The sequence below is a fragment of the Protopterus annectens genome, chromosome 13.part0, assembly GCF_019279795.1.
Source record: "Protopterus annectens isolate FY-2018-M chromosome 13.part0, PAN1.0, whole genome shotgun sequence".
NCBI lineage: Eukaryota > Metazoa > Chordata > Ceratodontiformes > Protopteridae > Protopterus > Protopterus annectens.
The window spans coordinates 233,548,759-233,574,363 of record NC_056747.1 but is presented as its reverse complement, the minus strand read 5'-3'; the positions used below and the strand labels follow the sequence as shown (position 1 = coordinate 233,574,363).

Genomic DNA, 25,605 nt, shown 5'->3' with positions numbered 1-25,605 from the left:
TTAGGAATCTAGTACAATTACCATACTTTCTAGAACTCTAAGAACACACTGGAAGGGCTAGTATCAGATATATACACATTGATGCACACAGAAGGTAGTTCTAACTTTCAGGAAGCGATTTTATAGCGTTGGTCTGGAGATTTGGGGCAGGGGGTAGCAACAGTTACACTTGTATGTCCCTTTTTCTAAATTCAAAGCAAGCTCCAAGTTTAAGCTGTGCCGCATCATCATTCTACTTTGCTAGAACAATTCCAAATAAACTTTCACAAGATATGAGAACAAGAGGGAGCTCCTTGAAGTATGAAGGTATTACCTTTTGCTCTTACCATGTAGGGCAAGGATTCCCTGAAGAGATTATTTCTAAGGGCAAGAATGCATCAGTCATACATTTACTTGAAGGTAATGCTAGACAGAGTGCAAAGTGCAGTGATAGGCATATACTTTACCTATTTAAAAGAATGTATAGTGTTTACTGAAACCTAGAAGGAAGATTACCGCATATCTAAATTCTACTGACTGTGCTATGTTCATCGTGCATGTGCATATTCTAACAGGAATTATTAGGGGATTGGAATATTCCTGGTATAAATACATTTTGTCACGAGAAATTTTAGCTTGTGGAGTAGGATGATTAGCAATGGCCTAAGCTGCACCATGCTGCATGCTTGCATTTCAACTGTCAGATGAAGTAATACAGAAGGATCTATAAACATGGGTAATTATGGAATTAGCTGGGGTTAATATAAATAGTGCACAACTGCTCTTTCTTTACAGGGAATCAACAAAGCCTGCACAATATAATTCCTTGAAGTGATAGTCTCCAAAGATAGCTTTCCAGAAGCGTTTTAACTCTATGGTCAGTAAGACATTCAGATACTGAGGAAGTAAACTCTAGTGCAGATCAAATGAAAAATGCACCTGTAAGAATAGCATGGTTTTGCACTGCTTGGGTGAATTCAATAACAGCCATGGAGACCCTTATAAAAATTAGATATTAAAATGAGACGAATTCTGATACGAAAGCTGCAGACACACAGGTAAGAGACATGGAATAGTTTAGCAACACAGAAGCCAGGGCTAAAACGGGTCCAGGTTGTCAGTATACCACACAATACATCAAGACCGCCTCCCTTTATAAATGTTTTTCTTGTACTGAGCCAATGGGTACAGAAAAGTTTTTGGATAACTCACAGAAGAGTAAGCAGTGTTTCTCACCATCACTGAAAGTGGAAAAACAGTTAATACAAAGAATGAGAATATAGGTGAAGCTTTCCAGATGGTGAAGAGAGTTCCATAGGGTCGCTGATACATAGGTTTCTACAGAAGAGGAGGCCAGAAAAGGAGGGGCCAAACCTTAATTCTGGATAAACATGGGAATGAGCAGGACTGGAGAAACTAGTACAATGAGACAAGTTCAATTAATCATCTTTGCTTGCCTGCTCCAAAATGGGTGAAGAAGATAATGCTGCACTGTAATTCATTAAGGTTGAAATTAAGTCACTAATAGTGGGGGTGTGGGCTAAACTGTTCCCTGTGCTACCCACCAGCCTAGGAACATATGAAGCTTCAAGAGATGACTGAGCCTGTCTGCTACAGACATGGCTTGACTCAAGATTTGAGCAGTTTTCATAAAACTGCTTACCACCACCATACTCATAAGACCTTTCTGCAAATAGGAAACGCTTCTACTCTGCCCTGCTTAATATAACAGATCACAGCCATGCTGTCCATGTGAATGTCAACAGCACCTTGTGGAAGAGAACTGTGAAGGGCTTGCATAAGTACCATTCTTTTATCCCAGATTTATGTGCTGCTTCCACGTTTTTGACCATACTGCTTGGACAGTTCGGTCTTAAAAATGCCTTCTCCCATGACAGCCATAGTGGGAATAGTAAGACAAAAAAAACTGCCTATAAAGGCTGGATGTTTCATCCACTACCAGAGAGGAGACTTGCAAGAGCTGTAAAGTACAGTAAGTAAACTTACCACAACTGTAAACATCTGAATATAACACTATTGCAAGGCAGACTAATCTATATATGACATACTCCGCAAAGTAATAGACGAGACAGCTTCTAAAGCCTTACTGCACCTATCACATGTCCTAACTGCTGAACAGCTCAAGGAGAGTGGCATAAAGTGGGAGGTTAGGACACCATCCTTAGAGCTTTCTTGCCTCACACTAAGGCAGGCTACAGCCATGCAAGCTAGGTATGTGCTAGGAGAAAGGGAAAGGAAAAAACAGACATCCAGGTATAAACAGAAAACAGAGGAGTCCATTCAAACATCTACAGTTACAAGTTTATTTTCATGGTTGTACTATGTTCATTATTACTAGATCACTGCTGCAGTAGCCTAAGCCATATGGGATGAATAAAAGAGCTTACAATTAATAGGCTGGATCAGAGTCCAATAGCCCCTGCAGAACAGCTTGATCTGGACCTAAAGAAAGCATCCAGTTTGTGCTGGCTAGTAAAGGTGCTGCCTCTAGTACATTTCTAGAGTCCTCGCTTTTCCAAAAAGCCACAAAAGTAACCAAAAACCTTGCAGAGTGGGCAAACTTTGCCTGGGTGGGTCTCATTATGGTGAGAACAAAAAGCAGTAGCCAATAGCATGAGACAATCATTTAGAAATTGTCAGCTTTGACAATGACTGTACCAGTTTCTTCAGGTGGTTAGAAAAAAAACAAAACAAAAAAAAAAAAAAAAAAAAAAAAAAGTTTTATCAGAAATCCTAAACATTTTTCTTCCATCAGTGTAGTATGTATATCCGGAGGGTGTAAGAATCCTTTACTCCTCAAACTAATTTCTGGAAAGAAAACAGGGAGAAGAATAGCCTGGCTCAATGTAAATGCTGAAACAACCTTAGACGCAAAGTATTTATTTTCAAAGTTACCATATCTTTGTGAAAGGATAGACAGGGATGACTCACCATACAGCTTGTATAATTCAAGGTCTTCTTCACAAGTCACAGCAGTGAGTAAACAGTCGTGTAAAATCTTACAACCATAGGTGTCCCTCTCTTCCATGTTGCAGTATTTTTGGTGTGGGATTTTTCCATCCAAGGTGACCCGTACATCGGCTGCTATACAAAAGCATCAGCTTGGCTGTTGCAGTTGCGTGGGACGTCACACATAGGGCCATAAACCAGGGACCTTAAATGTGACGTCTGCACAAAAAGACCTCAGATCTTGAAATCCCAGCAGGACAGAAGCAAGTGGAGTAGCCAGTGATGTCAGTCATAGGATCAAGGAGCCATTTTGTGGTTAAATATGTCGCAGGCAAAGGTATAACCCCCAGGAGACCCAAGACAGATCAGTAATGAGTGAGAGAAAAAGGATAAGGGGGTTAAGGTGGGTGGGAAGGAAAACTGCAACATGGAAGTGAAGGACATCTATGGTTATAAGATTTTACACAACCATTCTATGTCCATCTATTCCTATGTTGCAGTATTCTTGGTGTGGGCAAGTACCATAGCTTAGCTGGAAAGAAGGGAGGAGGTAGATGAAGCTGATTCCACAAAGCCCTGCAGAATTGCTCTGGCAAAGCCTGCATATGTTCTGGAGACATTGTCTAACTTGTACTGTTTGGTGAAGGTGTGAATGGTGGACCATGCGGCTGCTTCTTACATGGACGCAGTATCCAGGCCTTTGAAAAAAGGATTTGGAGGCAGCCACTGCCCTGGTAGAGTGAGCTTTATCTCTCTGTGGGAGTTTTTTTTGCCATGGTGCGAATAACATAGGCAAACAGTTTTTCTAAACCATCATGTGATGGTTTGTTTGGAGACTGCCTTGCCCAGGGCCCTAGGGTGGAAGGAAACAAAGAGCTGTTTGGATGTTCTTATCTATTTTGTTTTGTCTAGGTAAAACCTTAGCTGTCTGTGTACATCCAGGGAGTGGAGTATAAACTCACTTTCATTGGTGGGAGAGGGGCAGAAGGTGGGAAGGGTTAGTTCTTAGTGTTACCCTGCCCTTATGAAAAGTAGTATATGGAGGGCAGGCCATTAGGGCTTGTAATTCAGACACACTTCTGGCTGGTTATGGCCACTAGCAGGACTGTTCCATGTGCACATTTGCAGAGTAGCTATACTAGCAGCTTCAAATGGTGACTGTGTTAGTTTTTCCAGGGTGAAGTTCAGTTCCCATGGTGGTGGAATGGGTTTTCTTGGTGGTCTGATATGCAAGACCCCTTTAAAAGAATAGCTTCACATCGAGCCTGGTTAGTAGGGGAAGGTCTAGTGGTAGGTAAGCCGAGACTGGTGAAAGGAGGACTTCCACTTAAGAGTAAGAAAGTCCCCCCCTTTAAAGTTGACAAACACAGGCAAGAACTAGGGGGGGTTCTGCGATGCACGGATCCCTGCCCTTGTCCAAACACGACTTTGAAAATCTCTACCATTTAGCCAAGTAAGATTTTCTTGTAGGTTTCCTGGCTTCCCTCAGGACTGAAAGCACGTCCTCTGAGTAGTGGTGCCTGAAGGGAATTAGAAGTTTACCAACCACAGTGTCAAGTGATAACATCTGCAAGTGCGGATGGATGAGGGTTCCCTTTTGTTGTGTCAGAAGGTCCACCTTGTGGGGTAACTTGTGGTGACTGCCCTTGGCTAGACTGAAAAGCAGAGGAACCAGTGCTGCCTAGGCCAGTAGGGGGAGTCACCAACAAGATTTTTGGTCTGTCTCTCCTAATTTTCAGGAGGACTTTTTGAATTAATGGGAAAGGAGGAAAGGCATACAGTAACCTTCTCTGCCATGAAATGCTGAATGCATCCACTCTCCAAGCTAGCGGGGAGTAGGTCTTGGAGCAGAAAGTCTGCAGTTATCTGTTCTGCGGGGGGGGGGACAAATAGACTTAAGGTGTGCCCCACCGGTGGACAATATCTAGAAAGACATTCCTGTCAAGCATCCATTTGTGATTTGGAGAGGATGTCCTACTGAGGTGGTCTGCTTGCTTGTTGTCCTGGGAGGGGATGTAGGTTACCTGCAGGGACAAGTTGTGTTGTGGGGCTAGGTCCCAGATTAGTAAGGTTAGTCTGCAAAGGTGGTACGTTTTTGTCCCTCCCTGCTTGTTGGGGTACCATAACGTACAGTTGTGTACACTTACCATAAATGTAGATGTTAAGAGTGTATTCACTGTTGCAGTTATCACACTTGGGTTATCTGCCTGCAGGTAGCCCTTAGTCAGCCCAAATACCAGAGTCTTGTGATTTCTGCGTCGGATGCTGTTGCCTCTTCCATGACGTCAGGTCGTCATGGCTATAAAACACGCAGCCGATGCCATTACATCAGTTTTCTTTTTTTGCCCAAAATGTCAGGAGTCACCCAAAACAGGAAGCAATTACATGGTGTGGAACACCTCCAGTAAAAAGTAAATACCACTGGCCAAAAAGAGGATAGATTTGCCCAGCAGAGGTAAAAGCTGTTGTAACGTCAACATTTTGAACTTGGGAATGTCCAGATAAGTGTTGAGGATAGATAAATCCAGAATTGGTCTCCACGTGTTCCCCTTCTTTGGTACTAGGAACAGGCGAGAATAAAATCCTAGGCCCCTTTCCGGCACAGGAACTGACTGAATGGCCCCTATTTGGAGCAACAGAGAAATTTGCTTGTGAGCCTCTGTCCTTTGAAGAGGAGGAATGTCTGGCATGCCTTTGAAAGGAGGCAAGGTATGGAAATAAAACCTGTAACCGTGGTGAATAATATCCAGAACCCATCTGTCTTGGGTAATTAAATCCCAATTTTCTTTGAAAAGAGACAGCCTTCCTCCCAAAGGTGCTGCCAGGCGAGAATGTACTGGCAGCTGAAAAGGTAGGTCATTGGGTCTGCTTACGAAAGGACTGACCCCTGCCCTCACCAGAAGTCTGAGCAGGGGAACTCCCTGTCCTAGGCCTAAAAGAACCCTGAGCTCTGCCCCTACCACGTCTAGACCTATCCCTAGACTGGGAATCATAAGCAGGATAAGTCCATCCCTTAGTAGGCCAATTTCTACTAAACTTCGGAGGCTGCACCTGTAAAAAATCTTTAACAGTTTGCATAGACTTAGCCTTGTCCTCCATTTTCTTCAAAACTGCTTCCACAGGTGAACCAAACAACACATCAGACTGTAAAGGAGCATCCAAAATCCTTGTCTTAACATGCTCAGCTAAATTCTGATCTCTCAGCCAAGCGTGCCTACGAAGAACAGAACCAGTGGCAGCCACCCTGGAGGAGGCCTGCACAGCATCAAAACCACACTGCAAAGAATGTTTACCAACCTGTTCAGACACATGAACTAAATCCTGCAACTCTTTACACTCAATACCTTCAGCCAGAGCATCCACCTTAGATTTCAACTGTGAAAGAAGATAATTCTGATATTTTAACATGTGAAACTGACAATTCAACGCCCTCATGGCTAAAGTGGAAGAAGTATACACTTTCTTTCCCCATCTATCCAAAGCCCTTGCCTCTTTATCAGGAGGGACAGGATTTTTAACAACTGAGGCCTTCACACCTTTAGGCCCCTGAGAGACAGTTTCTGGGTCTGCCCTAGGACTCTTAAAAAGATACTTATGAGCTTCAGGCACCCTATAATACCTATCCGGTTTAACTGGGGCAGGAGGCAAAGAATCAGGATTCAGGGAAGCCTCTGCAAACACATCTTCCACCACATTCAAAACAGGAGGTATAGCCAAAGGCCTATGCTGGGGTAAAAACAAGAATTCCCTAAGCCTTTTCCTGGAATCAGAGAAATCTTGACCTTCCCATTTAAAATGCTCCCTCATGGAATGCAGAGTCTCTGAAAATGAAAAATCCTCAGGAGGTGAAGCAGAAGGAGTAGAATCATCCACATCAGAATCAGAATAAGGAGGGTACTCCTGCAAGTCTTCAGCCGAAGACTCCGAAGCCTCCGAGCATTGCTCAAAACTCTCAAACTCAGGTTCCACCCTAGGCCTCTTATCAGGAGGGGGCATAGAACCCCTAATCATAGTAATCAAATCCTCTGCCATTTTAAGCATATGTTTCTTAGGCAAAGATCCTGAAGTACTAGGAGAAACCCCCACAGAAGCTAAACTTGGCCTGCCCCTCAAAGAAGCCTTGGAAACTGAAGGAGAGGCTCTAACCACCTTAGGAAGAGAGGGAAGAACAGTCACCTGAGAAGCCCCCTCAGCCTGGCCTACTTCCTGAGAGGATACATCCTGTAACAGTAAAGTCTCTTCCTGAGACTCCAAAGAGACACCTGGCAAAACCTCCGGCTCCACTGAGCCTTCCAAAGAACCGACGTCTGGGACTGTCGGTTCCTCCACGCTAGGCTTTGCTGCTTTATCTTTGCGTTTTTTAGCCGAAGCCGGGGTCGGAGCATCCGACGGCATTTTATAATTACAACGCTTCCCAAACACTAACCTGGCACAGTGTAACCTTCTCTTAATAGTGCGTTTGTTAAATCTAGCACAAGAGCGGCATCCAACAACGTCGTGCTCAGGCCCTAAACAAGGTATACACAAAGTATGGTAATCCCTATGAGGTATCTGTTTCCCACAAGAAATACAGTTATTCACTTTTTCTGACATCCGGTTAAATACTGAGGCAAGAAAAACCAAAATATTCCCAACGGGTACTTAGCCAACTTTGATTCGGTCTGAAACTCTGACTTCAGAAACTTTCAGAACGCCAACCTGCACTCGCAAAATTGCTTCTGCATCGGACCATGCGGCAAAAAAGACTGAGGATATGACGTCGGTCATGCGCATTAGTACCCTGACGTACTGACGTCAGTCTAATGCGCCCTGACCGACGTCAGCCATATACTTTGGTATTCGGGCCGACTGGACAGCGGACTACCCAATAGTTAGGACTGCAGCAATGTGGAATGAAGAACATCAGCCAAAGCTGCCAGTTCTGTATGGACACAGATTGTGGTACCCCACTGATGCAAAATATACAGAAAGACCTCTGTTTAACATCTACTCATGAGAGAGTCAGCTCTGGATCTGCTCAAAGGTCGGCCACAGTGTTCATTTCTGAGGGTAGGTACACAGCTTGCAGAAAGATTTTTGTACTAAATGGCTATTTTCTCCAATCTATCAAAGCTAGTCTACACAGAAGATAAGACTTGGTGCCCCACTCACTTATGTACCACAGAAAAGAAGAGTTGTGTTACACTTATAATTGTAGATGTTAGAGTAGAGCAAGGACGCATGTACTGACTTTTGGGTCTTCCTGCTATGCAGACATCTGCAACCAACCGGATTTCCAGAACCTCTGCATCATCCTTAGCTGAGGTTCATTTGGGGACCAACGTTCAAACATGGACGGTAGTCAGTAGCATCTTCAGGTCTTTCTAGGAACTCCTTATCGAGTGGGTCATTCAGTTCAGTCTTTACGTGGTCGGAGAGTGGTACACTCCTCAGCCACGTGCGTCTACAAGTGACAGAACCTATAGTAGCTGCTCTACATGATGCATAGTAACATACAAGAGAATGTCTAGATACCTGCACTGCAGCTCCAGTTGTCTCCTGTATTTCTCTCTGTAAGGCATATCTATAATGCTCTCTGCCCTAGTAATGATTTGGTCCTGTAAGGGCCAAGTATTTTAACATGTGGATCCCTCGCAGAGAGGGCAGCAGATGTACAAGATCTCTCTGCCAAATCTATCTCCTTTCTCTGTCATTAGCTAAAGGTGCAGCTTTATGCCCCTTACCTAATGACAGAGAAAGTAGACAGATTTAGCAGAGACATCAAGTTGTTGAAGTGATGCATTTAGAAGGGAAGGCATCTTACGTGGTCGGGTAAGAGACCTCAGTCCGCTTTCCAGAAGTTTGTGTATTCACAACAGCCAAAGATCTCCCTCTGTAACCAACACTTGGACACTGAAAGCCAAATTCTGTGGAGTGGCTTTGCACCCAACCAATGACAGTGTTAAGAGTAGTCATAACTGAATGACATGATGTCATGGCAGCTTCCCAAAGTTTTATGTTTGTCGGCCCAGACTTAGTAGTTGTCAGACTGGGGGCTGCATAAGCACCTCATCACAGTTGTTGGCTGACTTGAACGAGGAAGCATTCCAGTCATCTACTTAATCTTTTCTTTCAACTTCTTAACTTTGCATTTCATGAGCAAAGTAGCAGAGAAGCAAAAGAAAGAACCCGATCCGAGGACTCCATGTGGGCTTCGAGGACCTTCAGCTTTATACTGGAGGGTCTGAGCTCAGAACCTAGCACAATTCTGACAACTGAAAATGTTACTTTGATGCCCCAAACAAAACAGGAATGAAAGTCTAAGTGGGATTTATTTTCCACACTTCGGTTATTAGCCTTTTTAAACATTAAACTGAAGAAAAATTTCTCCAAAGGGTTACTTGTCTGAAAGCAGGTTGCAAAAACTCTGGAGAAAATGAGCTAATCAATGGACTGAACGCATCTCATGAAATGTAGTTAATCATACCGCACAGCTAAAAAACTACAGATGGCACAGAACACCCATCTGATACTATGACATTCGAATACTGATCATCAGATGTCCATCAGATAAGAATAATGCAAAGATCATGGAAAATGGGGCAGGACATAGGCTTCTACATTGCAGGAAGACCCAAGAATCAGTACTGCAACACTGACTATGAAGAATGCCTTTGTCTATGTAGAAATGAAGACTAAGAGTCCACAGCAACAAGGACTGAAGGGCTAAAAAGAGCATTGGTCTCCTTTATGTTTATGGGGTTCTCTTTTTCCTTTGGTGAACGCAACCCCTGGTCCCTGATGTCTCTGAACAAGCACCCCATCCCAGATCTGAGCCATCTGTGAACAATGTCCGGCAAGTAGAAAAAACAAGAATAGGTATCCAGGGGCTGAATGAAATCTAGTTGATCCAAAATAGAAACTGCTTTATGATGAAGGGTAAGACAGGAATTAAGAAGATTCATGAATGTCAATGCAGAGTCCAGACAGACTTCATATACTGAAGATTCAGTGGTATCTGAAGTCCGGCATACGTTATCATGAGAATCATTGAAGCCATGTATCTTAGGGTTCTGAGACAACGGAAGAAAACTCAATCTGCCAGCAAAAGACAGAACCTTGTCCACCGGAAAAAAAGTGGTCATTAACAGGGCGCTGCGTCTGCAGCCTACGAAAATCTGATCCTGGGATGGAATTGAGCAAGACATCTTTAGGCTCAATAAGATACTTAACCTGTTCAGATGAATAGCAAATGAGACAGAAGAATCTTAGGTAAGAGCCTGAATGAAAAAAATCTGAATAACTTGAAATCTGCAGAAGGCGATGATGCACTAAACACTTTGTGAATACCACTAGGGCAGCAAAACGACCAAAGGATAAAGCAGAAAACTGAATGTGATATGAAAGAAAGAAAAACCTTAATTTCCTGCATTGTGGATGAAAAGGAATATGAAGATAGGTGGTCTTTTAGATCCAATGTCACCAAAAAAGCATGAGGAAGAATCAGTGTAATCCAAAGGGGGAAGATGCAAAGAGATCCACCAAGGTTCGCCCCTTCTCAACTTTAGAGTTAAGAGACCACTCATGATGCATTAGAATAGACCGGCTCAATCTGTCTGCTATCACATTGGAAATCCCCAGAATGTATGTCGACTGGACGACATTGCCCACTGCCACACACACAGACCTTCTCAACACAGGGGGTAAGATTTGGTTCCTCCTTGTCTGCTGATGTACCAAACTACTGACATTGTCTGTTTGAATCTCAATGGTCCCAGAAGGGCGTGCACCTTGGAATACCTGCAATGCTGGGATGAGGACTGCCCTCATTTCTAAGACACCAATAATCTGTACTGGCCTCTTATGGGGACCATGATGTTGTCTTGGACAGTCTTTCCCAAGTGCCCCCCCCAACCCCAACCATTCAGGAAAGCATCCGTGGTAACCAGGGCCTTGGCTGAGGGAAAGTGAAGGGGTGACCTTGCATTATCCACCAAAGAAGATAATTTCTGCAATCCAGCATTATCTTGATTTGGGTGGATAAAGGTTGAATGACCACCGAGTCATTAAGTGAAGAATTCTCATGTGGTATCTTGCTAACGGAACCAAAACTAACAAAGCAGACAGTGACCCCAAAGCTTGAAGAATCAAATCGAGCTGAGACAGAAGAATTTTTAATAATCTTTTTGACCTGGAACTGTATGGCTTCTACCCTTGGTAAGGGAAGGGAAGCTGTCAAGGATAATGTGCTGAACAAAGCTCTGATAAACTCGAACATTTGAGATGGTTCTAGTTGAGATTCGCTGTGATTGACTCTAATCCCCAGGTGTGAGAATAACTGGAGTACATAAGCTCATTCTTTGATCAGATGATGGCTGGTCGGAGCGGCAATGAGCCAGTCTTCCAAGTAAGGAAACACCTGGAATCCTTGCAGTCTCAAATGAGCTGCTACTACTGCCATGCACTTTAACACCCTGGGGGGCTGTGGTGAGACCAAAGGGCATAGCTCTGAATTGGTAATGATTGGCTCCCATCTGGAAGCATAGCTTGCTTCTGGATTGTCTGTTAATTTTTATGACAGTATGCATCCTGACGACCTATTGAGCATATCCAGTCATCCCTGTACAGGAAAGACTGAATGGAGTGAACCGTGACCCTCTTAACTTCATGTACTGAACCGATTTGTTCTCATCGCAGAGATCCAAAATTGGTCTCCAGTCCCCTTTTTGCTATGGCATGAAAAAAAATCTTGAGTAAGTTCTTGTCTCTTTCTTGTCTGGTGGGACTTCCTGGATGACTCTTTCAAGCAGCCTTTTTTTTTTATTTTATTTCTAGTGCTGCTGCTTTCCTCTGACTGGTTGGATCATCAGGAATACTGTTAGGGGGAAGGAAGGGAAAAGGATATTACATAACCTCTGGAAATGATTCCAGAAGGGAGTGCATCTTTTGTAATCACTAACCAGGCTCTCTGGTGCAGGGACAAATGACCCCCAACTGCCTCCTAGGCTGGACAATCTGGCCTCCTTTCAGGAGCGCTGTTAGGATCGGTCAAAGCATCTCTGTATCCTTGGTTCTGCAGGCCTTCTCTGCTGCTCACGTAGCGTCTTCCATTAGAGTTCTCTCCTCTGCCCCTAGGGGAAATATCTCCTCTTGGATCATGGAAAGGACTCTGGAACTTTCTGAACTACATTGTTCGACCATCTCTATTCCTAGAAAAGGTCCTTAAAGGAGTCAAAGAAAAAAGAAACACGCCCACAGCAGACAGGATCTTACTATCCTACTCACACATGGATAGTGCGTCTTTGACCTTGGGGCCAAACAAAGAACTTCCATCACAGGGAGCATTGACGAAAGAATACTGCAAGGGCTCGGCAAAATCACACAGGCACATCCAGGCATGCTTGCTAATGGAAATGCCTGACGAATTCAAAATGGACTGTAAGTTAGACAACTGTGAGGCAATGGAGCTCTCTGCCTCAGAAGTAATAGCCCCAGAGAGGGATTTGCTGAGTTCTTTAATCAAATCCTTCTGGAGGCTGATGAAGTTTGCCTAACAGTTCAGTCCCCGAAGCACAAATGTCACTGAAGCATATACACGCTTACCGAATATATCCAGTGCACTACACTCCTTTTTAGGCGGATGGACAGAGGAACTTTGTTCTCCAAGTTGCTTTTTTATGGCAGACATTACATCCATGGCATCAACTGGTATTCCCTTGCTCCAAAATTCCTTGCACTTAGGTGGTACCAGAATCCTGTTTGGTCTCTTGGGGATTGGCTCAGAATCAGGTTCCTTCCAACCCCATGGAGAGATTAAATCAATGAGCTCATCAGCAGGTGCAGTAATCCAGGAGGTAGACGACCAGATTCAAAGGCTCCCAGGAACACTGATTACTTTTGAGAAGGGTTGTCGGCTGACCAACCCTTGGCTTGAGGATCTCTAATACATCTCTAAATGAGATATCAGGTGGTGATCTTTGGGACCCTTCCCCCTCATCGAAATCAGTATCCTCCATGACAGACTCTTGAGGAGAGTCTAAGTGCATCCTTTTGTACTTTCTCTTTCTAGGGACTTCAGTGGTGTGTTCTGAAGAAATATACAAAGAAATCAATATAACCTGAAGGATATCCTGGAGACTTTGAACTGGCTGTCCTTGTGGAGTAGGATGTTGAGGTTCAAGACTTAAAGACAACTGGGTCTGGAAAGTGGGAACTGAGGAAGGTGGATACATTCTCTCCCCTGTAGCAGAGAAACTCTCTCCACTACCTTCATAGCAGAATGCCTAAAGGAGAAAAAGAAATGGCTCCGAAAAGACATGCTTCTGAACAATCGATAGCTTCAGACCAGGAAGCTAGGCAATTGAAACAGGGGTTGGAGCCAAGGCTCCAAAGGGCAGAGTTGGCTCAGACAATCTCAAAGTATACAAAAACACCTCGGATCTGGCGCCAACGCTACAGCTCAGAGTCATCTGGCATGGACGTGCTAAAACTGCCCACACAGAGATGGTGCTGCAATAGAAGATGCAATGAACTTTGGATCAGATATGGACAGGTCCAGGATTCTCTCTCCCAACTTCACTGAACCCAAAGGTTAGATCAAAAAAGGAGACAAGATAAAAGGGTTAGTACTTATGAAGGTCTCGGGACCCGGATAGGGATTTTTTTCTGGCTCCTACCCTATTTGAATTTGTGTTTAGAGAAATTTCCTCATTATCCTATTCACATTTGCTTTGGTCAAACTTCTGGAAGATCAAGAACAGAAAGCAATGGAGGAGGTCCTAGAGTGGTGATGTCTTTCCAGGAAAGGAGATGGAAGACAGAAAGATATCAGATCCAGAGTGTGAGGAGACCGGATCAGAGAAGATCTATCTTGTGCTTCTTCAGATCCGAGGGGACTTTTTCAGACATCTTAGATTTTGGAGCGAAAAATCGGACTGGAGGTTTTGTTCTTCGGATCCAATGGAATTAGATCCAACCAAGATATTTTAGAAGGTGGCTCCAAGCTTGGAGCATGAGAGCCTGACAGGATCGATGGGCACATTTTTGCCCCTTTCTTGGGGGGATTTGAGTCCCATATGCCATATCAGAGGATGACGATGGTACTTAATCCTCTTACGATTAGTTTTTTCATTCAATAAGGACCCTTTGATTAAAACCCTTACATATGTTGGATGCAGAGTTTAAATGGGTCAGGCCTACGCAATAAGCACACGACAGGTGCGCATCCGACAAAGGGATCTTATAGCCACATGCATTACATTTTTTTTTTAAAACCTGAAGGTTTTTCCCAACATCACCATGTAAATAGCAGCCAAGGATAAAGAAAATGGAGAGATTTTTTTTTTTTTTTTAATTTTTAAATTAGTTATGAAAAAATACCAACAATGGTAAGTGAAAGAGGAAAGGGGAAAATAGGCAACAATGAGAATTACGGAGAAAAAACACTAAAAAGTGTAACAAGGGCAAGAGAGAGGTCTAAGTTAAAAAGATAAGATTATAATAAAAGTAAAAAAAAAATAAGACTATAGAAAGCTATAAAAGATGGATTTTCATATTTCTTACTAAACACTAGCTAAAACTCGAGAGCCAACAGCGACCAACTTCCGAACACAAAAGCAGCAAATGAGATCTAGGGTATGGTAGGAGACTCGTGCATTATGGGTTAGACAAAAGCTTAAGAGCTTCCAGTGTTCCACAAGTTGTAAAAAGCATCACAGTCTGATCTGAACAACACCGGAGGAATGAATGAAAATGACATCAGCTCTATAGCTGTGCAAGAACTTATGGTAACAGCAGATGTCACACTGATCGCTGGTGCATTAACTAAGGGGATTAACCTGCCAAGGACAGCCATAAGTTTGTCCAGCATTCCAAAGCCTGGACACCTTTCCCTTATGCCATGCATTCAATTTATCACTTCAGCCAAACAGAGGCAGAGGTACATAAAGGATGGCAAGATACAAAGTACCCAAAGACTTTCTTGCCCCAGACAAGCAGCTGAAGCAGAAGTAGCAGCAACTAAAGTACAAGTTAAAAAAGAAATGGAAAATTTCAAACCAACAGGGGGGAAGAGGATGGAGGGATGCAATACTACGACAGTAAAAGGACAGTACAATTGTGTAAACATCTACCATAACTTTGTATGTCAGACTGATCACAGCTACATTAATATTAACAGATGGGAAATTCCCAAAGCTGTCTAAGATTGAGGAGGTGGAAAGCTCAACAGCATTATGGTCTAAAACGCCTAGCGAGACTGACCAAGCAAAACCTGCTCTACTCTAAAATCATTACAAGTCTGCTTTCTCTAAAAGTGTGAAAAGACCAAGTAGCAGCTTCAAGAACAGATTTGAAGTTTAAACCTTTGAAGAAAGCCCCAAAGCAGTGACTAATGGAATACACCTTAACTTGAGCCAGAAGTTTTACCTCAAAATCAGGACAATGGTGAATCTAAAGGGAGACAATAGGAAAGAGCTGAAAGATGTGCTTTTTACAGAAAAAATGCAGGCCCAGCAATAAACTTCTCAAACAAAAAACAGATTAGGAATACCCATTTGATAAGCATTCCATTTCTGACTACTGCACTAACGAAAATCTTTGCCATTTGCTTTTCTACCCTCTGGTAAAACTCAAGTGCTTCCTCAGAAGACAGGTGCCTACAAGATTTTAAAACTCTACCACTCAGAAGCAAACTGACTCTAAGCTGGGATGAATTAAGGAGCCGTTGTTTTGTTTAAATAAGTCCACCTTGCGAGGTAACATGTGATACCTGCCCCCAGCCAGATGAAACCTAAGAGGGAATCAACGCAGCCAGGGCCAAAAGGGGGTTACCGACAAGATTTTCTGTCTTAAGAGTGAAAAAGACTTTCCAAATCGACTGAAGGAGGAAAAGCATAAGGGAATCTCTATTTCCAAGGAAATATTATGCTGTCCTTTCTCCTTGTCTGACATCATAACAGTCTTGAACAAATCTGTTGGAGCTGTCAGTTGTATATGGAGGCTCTTCCTACCTAGTGCAATCCTCAGTTTTTCTGCCTGTACTGACATTCATGCTTGTTTCTTGGGATGCAATAAAAAGGTAACTGAATTGTGGTGGTTTGGTTCACTTATCATAGGCTCAAATTTTCTTTTTTTTTTTTTTTGCCTACAATAATTACAGGGTTTTGGCCTGCATTTTGGATCTTTCCATTTGCAAAGATCACAAGGTGATTAGAGTGAAAAATTGAAATGCAATTTTAGATTTCTATTCTTGCTCAAAACCTATTAAGAGTACGCAATACTACAAGTCCATTCATGTAGTATAGTCCATTAATGTACATATAGATTTAGTCTTCATCAGTGCTTACTCACTTGGTGTGGCTGAATTGGTAAAAAAGCAAATCATTACCAAAATATAACATGCAGCCTACTGTGCAGGTCACTATGACCAGCAAAGTACAGTTGTGTACACTTACCATAAAAGTAGATGTTAGAGTGTATTCACTATTGCAGTCATTACATTTGGGTTATCTGCTTGCAAGTAGCCCTCAGTCGGTCTGATTAACAAAGTCTTGGGTCCTGTGTCAGTTGCTGTCCCTTCTTCCATGACGTCAGGGGTATAAACATGCAGCCGATGCCATTATATCTGTTTTTCTTGCCCCAGATGTCAGGTGCCCCCCTTATGGGGAGGAATTAAATACAAAAATACAATGATATACCTCCAACAAAAAAGCAAATACATCAAAAAGGCTTTCAAGCATAGTAAAGGAAAGTAGAGGCATAGCCAAAAGAAGTTAGAGGGCTGGAGGGAGGGTAACCAGGACTGCAACAGTGAAAAAGTACAGTTTTGTACCTACCATAAATGTAGATGTCCGATAGGTATGCATCTGCAGTCCTAACATATGGGTTGTCATGCCTCAGGCAGCCCCTCGGTCGGCCGGATTCCAAAGTCTGGGTCTGGCCTCAGCTGATGTCGCACTTCACCCGACGTCATAGCTGCTGGGGTATAAAGGCATCAGCCGACGCCATTTTCCTCAGTGTTTCTTGCCCCAGATGCCAGGTGCCCTCTAGGAAGGCTAAATTTGGATAAATGCAAATAATTCCAAACAGTAGAGAGCAAAAATTATATATATATATATATATATATATATATATATATATATACACACACACAAAACAAATACACCATAATAATTTCCCCCAGCTAGCTAAAAGAGGGATAGATACCCTAGGAATACCACAGAGGGGAAGGAGGGTGGGTAATCCTGACTGCAGATGCATACCTATCGGACATCTACATTTATGGTAGGTACAAAACTGTACTATGTCCTTCAAGGATGCATCTGCAGTCCTAACATATGGGTAGAATACCATAGCCAAACTGGGGGAGGAGGCACTAAGATAAAGATGGTGTAGTCAAGATCCCTTGCAACACAGCAGTTGCAAAACCTGCTCAGGATCTGGAGTATAAAGGAAGGTTATAATGCTTGGCAAATGTATGCACGGAGCTCCAAGTAGCAGCTTCTAAAATGTCTTTGGTAGCCACTCCTCGTAGGAAAGCTGTAGTGGTGGCTGTAGCTCTTGTGGAATGAGGTCTGATATTTTCAGGAGTTGTCTTTCCATGAAAAGAGTAGCAAAATCGGATGCAATTTCCTATCCATTTTGAGATTGTCTGTTTTGAAATTGCCTTTCCTTGCATTCCTGTTGCATATGCTACCAGACGTTGGTCAGTTTTTCTGTTGGTCTTAGTTCTGTCCAGATAGTAGCGTAATTGCCTGTGCACATCCAAGGTATGTAGCAGTCTTTCCCCCCTGTTCTGTGGGTTGGGGAAGAATGTAGGTAAATGAATCGCTTGGGTTCAATGATACTCTGGAGACCACTTTTGGCATAAAGGTAGGGTTGGTTCTCAGCGACACTTAATCCTGATGGAAGATAAGGAAGGGCTGTACTGCCATTAATGCCTGTAATTCAGATACCCTTCTTGCTGAAGTGATTGCTAGCAGGAAAGCAGTTTTCCAAGACAAGAACTGTAAATCTGCTGTTGCTGCTGGTTCAAAAGGGGGCAGTGTTAACTTTTCCAGCACAAAGTTGAGATCCCATGTACGTAAAGGTGGTTTCCTTGGAGGCTTTACGTTTTTGATTCCTCTCAAGAACTGTCTTGAGTAGAGGATGAGAGAAGACAGGAGGATCCATGTTGTAGTCTGCTGAGATTGCTGATGCATGAATCTTAATGGAGGAGTAGGACAGGCCATTGTGGAACAGTTCTGCTAAGTATTCCAGGATGTGTGCTATGTTTGCCAATGAGACATTTTCTCCCTTTGCAGCACTCCAAAAGAGGTATCTTTTCCATTTGGCTGAATAAGTTTTCCTTGTGGAGGGTCTGCGAGCCTCCAGGATAATGTCCTTAACCCTCTGAGATAAATCTGGGTTATTTTGTTTTATGCAATATTCCAAGCAGCTAGCTGCAGAGTTTTCAAGTTTGGATGTAGGATCTTGTAGTTGTTCTGTGTTAGAAGTAAGGGACATAGAGGTAGAGGCCATGCGTGTGTCCGAGACATGCTTCTCAGTAGCGGGTACCAATGCTGCCTCGGCCAGTCTGGAGCTATCAGGATTACCCTTGGCTGATCCTCTTTGATCTTCAGTAGGACTTTGTACATCAAAGGAAGAGGTGGGAATGCATATGCTGTCAGGTTTTTCCAGCTGAAGGAAAGTGAGTCCACCCTCCAAGCAAGTGGGTGGTATGCTCTTGTGCAGAATTTCTTCAATTGGTGGTTGTGTGGGGAGGCGAACAGGTCTATCTCTGGTAGTCCCCATTTCTTTGTTATGGTTTTGAAGATATCTGGATGCAGCATCCATTCGTGAGCATCCGTGGTAGTTCTGCTTAAGGTGTCTGCTAGTGAATTTTCTTTTCCTGGTACAAATCTGGCCTGAAGTTGAATGTTGAGATTCAGGACCACATTCCACAGGTCCATTGCCATCCGGCATAGAGGATATGAGTGTGTACCTCCCTGTTTGTTGATGTACCACATGACTGTGGTATTGTCCGTCCTGATCAGCAGGTGACCTTGTTGAAGGAATGGTCGGAATGCCTGGATTGCATGTTTCACTGCCAGCATCTCCTTTAGATTTATGTGTAGATTCAGCTGGTCTTGGGTCCATAGGCCTTGTATGCACTTGTCCACCATGTGTGCCCCCCAGCCTAGGTCTGAGGCGTCCGTGGTGATTGTCTGGACTGGATGAGGTTTGTGGAAAGGCAGTCCTCTGTTCAACTGACAGGCCTGAGCCCACCACTGGAATTCTTGCTTCAGGCATGGAATTATTGGAATCTGGGCTTCTAGACTGTGCTTGTGTTGAGACCATACATTCCTTAGGTACCATTGCAACTTTCTCATATGCAGCCTGGCATGTGGAATCAATATTATGCAGGATGTCATGTAACCCAGGGCTTGCAGGACTTTCCTTGCAGTAAGCTGAGTTTGTGTTGTTAATGTCATGAAATATACTGGTAGTTGCTTTTGTTTTTCTTCTGTGAGAAAAGCCATCTGAGTTGGTGTATCCAGTTCTGCACCCAAGAATGTTATCCTTTGGGATGGTACTAGTCTTGATTTTTGCATGTTGACTGTGTATCCCAAGGCTTGCAACAGTTGTATGACCTTTTCCAAATCTTTTGTTAATTTTGCCTTGTTGTCCGCTTGTATTAGGCAGTCGTCCAGGTATGGATAAATTTGAATTCCCTGAAGCCTGCAATGAGCAATTACTGATGCCAGGCATTTCGTGAATACTCTGGGCGGAGTAGATAAGCCAAAGGGCAATGCTGAGAATTGATAATGCTCTGATCCTGCAAGAAATCTGAGGTGTCTTCTGCAATCTGGTCGTATAGGGACGTGCAGGTATGCCTCCTTGAGATCTAGAGTCACCAGCCAAGACTCCAAGTTGCTGGAGGGTCAGCATTTTGAATTTTGGAACAATGAGGTATGTGTTCAGAGCGGACAAGTCGAGAATAGGTCTCCATTGATTTTCTTTTCTTGGTACAAGGAAAAGCCTGGAGTAAAATCCTTGGCCTTGTCCCATAGGCGGTACCTTTTCTATAGCTCTCATCCTTAGTAAGTTGTTGATTTGTCTTAGAGCGTCTGTTTCTTGGCTTGGTGGTAGGTTTGGCATTCCTCTCTTTTTTGGTAGAGTGTGGAAGTGAAACCGGTAGCCTTTGTCTATTGTTTGTAAAGTCCATTTGTCTCCTGTAATGTAATGCCAGTTGTGGGAAAAAGCTAGTTTTCCGCCCAAGGGTGCTTCCAGTTGTTCCCTGGTAGGCGGAATCAGAGCCAAGTCATTGTGTCTGCCCTGTGGAAGTGGTTGTAGTTGAATCGGTGGCAGTACTTCTCTGGTTGGTAGGTTGCCACTGACGTCCCCTGTAGGCACCCCTGGATTGACCTCTGCCTCTTGGGTGTCTACTTCTGCCTCTCTGTGCTCTGGAGGTGTCTGGAAAGGACCAATTCTTCGAAGGCCAATTTCTGCTAAACCTCGGAGGTTAGACCTGTAAGAAATCCTTGACTGTTTGGACAGATTTTGCTTTTTCCTCCACCTTCTTTAGAACCTCCTGTGCAGGGGAGCCAAACAAACTTTGTTTCTCCATAGGAGCATCTAGGAGTTTTGACTTAACATGGTCTGGTAAGGATTGTTCTTTTAACCAGGCATGCCTTCGAATCACTGTTCCAGTCATAGCTGATCTAAAGGAAGCCTCCAGTGCATCAGTGCATCATAGCCACATTTTAAGAAATGGTTACTGACCTGCTGAGAGTTATGTACCAAATCCTGAAGGGACTTGCGGTCTATAGGTTCAGGAGAGGACAGCTTTTTATTTAGCTGGTCTAACAAAAATTCCTGGTACTGAATCATGTGAAATGAACAGTTTAAGGCCCTGGCCGAAAGAGTAGCAACCTTTTTACCCCATCTCTCTAATGCTCTAGATTCCCTTTCAGAGGGGAGAGGATTTTTGGCAGAAGCAGCTGCCACAGCTTTAGGGCCCTGTGAAATGGTTTCAGGATCTGCAACAGGAGCCTTATACAAATGGTAGTGTGTGTCCGGTACCCTGTAATATCTGTCAGGCTTGGCAGGGGCCGGAGGAAGAGAATCAGGGGCAGTACAGGCATCATTGTATGCATCATCAACAACTGTTAGTACTGGAGGAATGGCTAAAGGCCTATGCTGTGGTAAGTGTAAGAAAGTCCTTAGCCTTTTCCTTGAATCTGAAAAATCCTGGCCCTGCCATTGAAAGTGTTCCCTCATAGCATGTAAGGTTTCCCCAAAAGAAAATTCTTCAGGAGGAGAGGCAGAAGGAATGGAGTCTTCTGCATCGGAATCCTCATAAGGAGAGTATGGGCCTTCCTGAGGGTCTGAGATATCTGAGTCATCCGAGGAATAGTCTGTAGAAACAGGTTCGGGGGGTTCAGTCCTAGGCCTCTTATCGGAAGGGGGTTGAGAGGCCCTGTCTGGGTGAGGTTGGGATCCCCTGATCAAAGAAATGAGATCCTCAGCCAGGCTGAGCAGTTGAGAACTAGAGGTAGGCCTGTGTGAGGGAGTTTTACCAGGTAAGGCCTTAGAAGATTTAGCTGCTTTAGCCCTGGAAAAAGCCTCGATAGACATAGATGCAGGGGGTCTAGCAGCCCCACGTGCAGGGGTAGATATGTCTAAAGGAATAGTATCTGACAAATCCTGGGTGCTAGCTTCTGTAGGAGCAATTTCAGTAGCAGATTCAACCATGCTCTATGAAGCCTCGGTTATCGGAGGCCTGCTTTCGGCCGAAGGAAGAACCGAGGACTCTGTTTCAGCCGAAACAGAGACACTCGCGGTTGGCCTAACCATGGTTTCAGCCGAAACCGCGGACCGCGAGTGTCGGTCCTTTTCCCTGCGCTTTTTAGCTAATTGCGTAGTTGGAGTCTCCGACGGCATTTTGTATGCAAAAGCGGGACCAAAAAACTCCTCTGCAAACTCCGACCGACGTCTAAGCGTCCGTCGGTTGAAAGAAGCACAGGCTAAATAAGCTGATACGTCGTGGTCCGGGCCTAAACAAGGAAGGCAGTAAGAGTGGAAATCCTTATGAGGTATTTGTTTCCCACAAGTTAAACAATTATTTACTTTGTCTGCCATCGGCTGAGGCAAGAAAGCGTCCCCAACGGGGTACTTAGCTTTTTAGAAGTCTTCGGTAGTAGAAATCTCTGGATCTGACCGACCGGCACTTACCAACAGCTTCTGCTTCGGGCACCGCGCGACAAGAAAGACTGGGGAAAATGGCGTCGGCTGATGCCTTTATATCCCAGCAGCTATGACGTTGGGTGAAGTGCGACATCAGCCGAGGCCAGACCCAGACTTTGGAATCCGGCCGACCGAGGGGCTGCCTGAGGCAGGACAACCCATATGTTAGGACTGCAGATGCATCCTTGAAGGACATCACTTGAGCATCTACATTTATGGTGTGTACACAACTGTACTATGTTCTTCGTGTTTCACAGTTGCAGTCATTACATTTGGGTAGATTCCCAAAGCTATGGTTGGGAGGAGGAATTTAGATAGCATTATGACCAGATACAAGGCCCTGCAAGACTGCAGTGGCAAAGCCAGCTCTGGATTTAGAGAAAATTGGCAAATGATAATGCTTGGTGAAAGTATGCACAGAACTCGAGGTAGCAGCTTCTAGGATTCCCTGGTTGGGACGCCTCTGAGAAAGGCTGTAGAGGTAGATGCAGCCCAAGTGGAGTGAAGTCTGATCCCCTGGGGAAAAGGTTTTCCATGGTGCTTACAGCAGAAATGAATGCAATGGCTTATCCATTTAGAATTGGTTTGCTTTGAAATAGCCTTCCCCTCTGCTCCTGCAGCAAATGCTACAAGCAGTTGTCTAGATTTCCTTTTGAGGTTCAGTCCTGTCCAAATAGAATCTGAGTTGTCTGTGCACATCTAAGGAATACACTGCCCGTTCCCCTTTGTTCTGTGGATTGGGAAAGAAGGCTGGCAAATGAATGGACTGATTAAGAGCCACACTGGATACCACCTTGGGCATGAAGGATGGATTGGTTATGAGGGACACCCTGTCTGCATGAAAGCTGATGAAAGGCTCCACTGCCATAAGGGCCTGTAATTCAGATACCCTTCTAGCTGAAGTGACTGCTAAAAGGAAAGCTGTTTTCCATGAAAGAAATTTTAAGTCTGCAGTAGCAGCTGGCTCGAAAGGAGGTAGAGTGAGTTTCGCCAAAACAAAGTTAAGGTCCCAGGCTTGGGTTGGAGCTCTCCTGGGTGGTATCATATTTTTGGCTCCTCTGTAGAACTGCTTGAGTAGTGGATGAGAGAAAAGGGGGGGGGGGGGGTCTGTGTTATAATGAGCTGAAATGGCTGAGGCGTGGATTTTAATGGAGGAAAAAGACAGGCCCTAAGCATCTCAGTCAATTATTGTAAAATCTGAGGTAAACTGGGCGCTGCTGTGCTCATCCCTTGAGATTGGTTCCAGGCCAGAATCTTTTCCATTTTTCAGCATAGGATTTTCTAGTGCTAGGCCTCCTTGCCTGTAAAATGATATCCATCGCAGGTTTATTGAGGGATGGTAAAGGAGAGATTATGTAATTAACCAGGCTGCAAGGTTCAGTGTTAGAAGCTAAGGGTGCAGAATCTGGTTCTCCTGCTGAGACAACAGGGAAGGAGTCTGAGGCAGGTGCCATAGGGATAACCATGACACTGCACAGAAGGAGGTACCAGTGTTGGCATGGCCAGTCTGGAGCAATCAAAATCATCCTTGGTTTGTCCTGTTTGATTTTTAGTAGTACTTTGGAGAGCAGAGGCGGGGGGGGCATAGACTGATAGGTTTTTCCACCTGAAGAACATAGCATCCACTTTCCAAGCTTGTTTGTGGGGAGTCCTTGTGCAAAATTGTCCAACTGGTAGTTCTGGGGAGAAGCAAACGGGTCTATATCTGGGGCTCCCCCATTTGCTTGTCAACATGTTGAAAATCCTTGGTTCCAGTTTCCACTCGTGTGGGTCCATGAGGTTTCTGACTAATCCATCTGCCAGTGTATTTAATTTTCCTGGCAGGAATTGAGCTTGCAGGTGCACTTGATAGCTCAAGGCTGTGTTCCACAATGCCATGGCTAGTCTGCAGAGGGGGTAAGTATGTGTACCCCCCCCTGCTCGTTTATGCATCACATAACAGTGGTGTTGTCCATCTTTACCATTAGTTGTCCTGGAAGAATGTGGTCCTTGAAGGCTGTCAGAGCATTCTGTACAGCTAACATTTCTTTTTGATTGACATGCAGGTGCATTAGTTTCATTTACCCTGAATGCACTTCCCTGCCAGGTGAGCCCCCCATGCATAGTCTGATGCTTCTGTTAGGGTTTGGGCGGCAGGGGGTGTTGTGAAAGGTAGTCCCTTGTTTTGGTGGCAGGCCTCTGCCCACAACTAGAACTCTAGGCGTAGGCACGGTATGACAGGAATCATTGCTTCTAGATCCTGAGAATGTTGACACCATAGGCTTTTCAGATACCACTGTATTTTACTCATATGCAGTCTTGCATATGGAATTAGAAGAATGCAGGAGGCCATGAACCACAAGGCTTGCAGTATTTGTCTTGCAGATAGCAGGGTTTTTGTGGCAACTTGTCTGAAGTAGGTTGTCAAATTAATTTGTTTCTCTGGCGTGAGGTAGGTCATCTGGGAAGTTGTATTCAAACTTGCTTCTAGGAATATAATTTATTGAGAGGTACCAGGTGTGATTTCTTTTCGTTTATGGTGTACCCCAGACAAGTTGGAATACTTTGTACAAAGGCCAGATGACTCAAAAGTATGTCCTGGCTTTCTGCCTGAATTAGACAATTGTCCAGGTATGGGTATATTTGAATATTTCTTTGCCTGCAAAATGCAATAACTGGAGCTAGGCACTTTGTGAATAACCTGGGTGCAGTAGATAAGCCAAAATGCAGTGCAGAGAACTGATGGTGTGTGTAGCCTGCTTTAAAGCTTAGGTATCTTCTGCAAGATTCCCCGATTAAGATGTGCAGGTATGCTGCTTTCAAATCTAGTGTTGCCAACCAGGCATCTTTACCTAGCATAGGAAGTAATTGGTGAAGAGTCGACATCTTGAATGTTAGAATCTCCAAAAAGGTGTTTAGAGTAAACAAGCCCAGGATAGGATGCCATGAATTGCCTTTTTTGGGTACCAGGAAAAGTCTCAAGTAAAAACATTGTCCCTTTTCCTCTTCTGGTACCAGTTGAATAGCCCCCATGCTTAAGATAGAAAGTACTTGTTTTTGGTCCTCTGCCCACTGATTTGGGGGTAGGTCCGGCCACCCGCTTGGTGTTGGCAACGTGTGGAAGTGAAATCTGTATCCCTGGGACACTATTTAAAATCCATTTGCCCTGGGTAATGAGTTCCCAATTCTTTGCATGAAGAAGAGCAATCTTTCCCCCCCAAAGGGGCAGTCAATTGATAAGTGCTTGGAAATTTTAAAAGGAAGTCATTGAGACAGTTTACCATAGAGGGGAGTCTTATTACTCCCAGATTTGGAAGTGGAGGCCCCCCACTGCTTAGTCCTGTGTGTCCCCGGGACTGAAAAGTACAGTTTTGTACCTACCATAAATGTAAATGTTAGAGTGCTCATACAGCTGCAGTCATAACAGATGGGTTATCCTGCCATCAGGCGGGTCCTCGGTCGGCCGAATTC

The 25,605-nt window shown here is 44.1% G+C and overlaps 1 protein-coding gene across 1 annotated transcript in view; it reads right to left on the bottom strand.

Annotated features, from left to right (window-relative positions):
* The window catches only part of LOC122787881 (RNA-binding protein FUS-like), a 921,130-nt gene that overhangs the window by 381,421 nt on the left and 514,104 nt on the right, over positions 1-25,605 (bottom strand). The gene's annotated exons all lie outside the window — the stretch shown is intronic.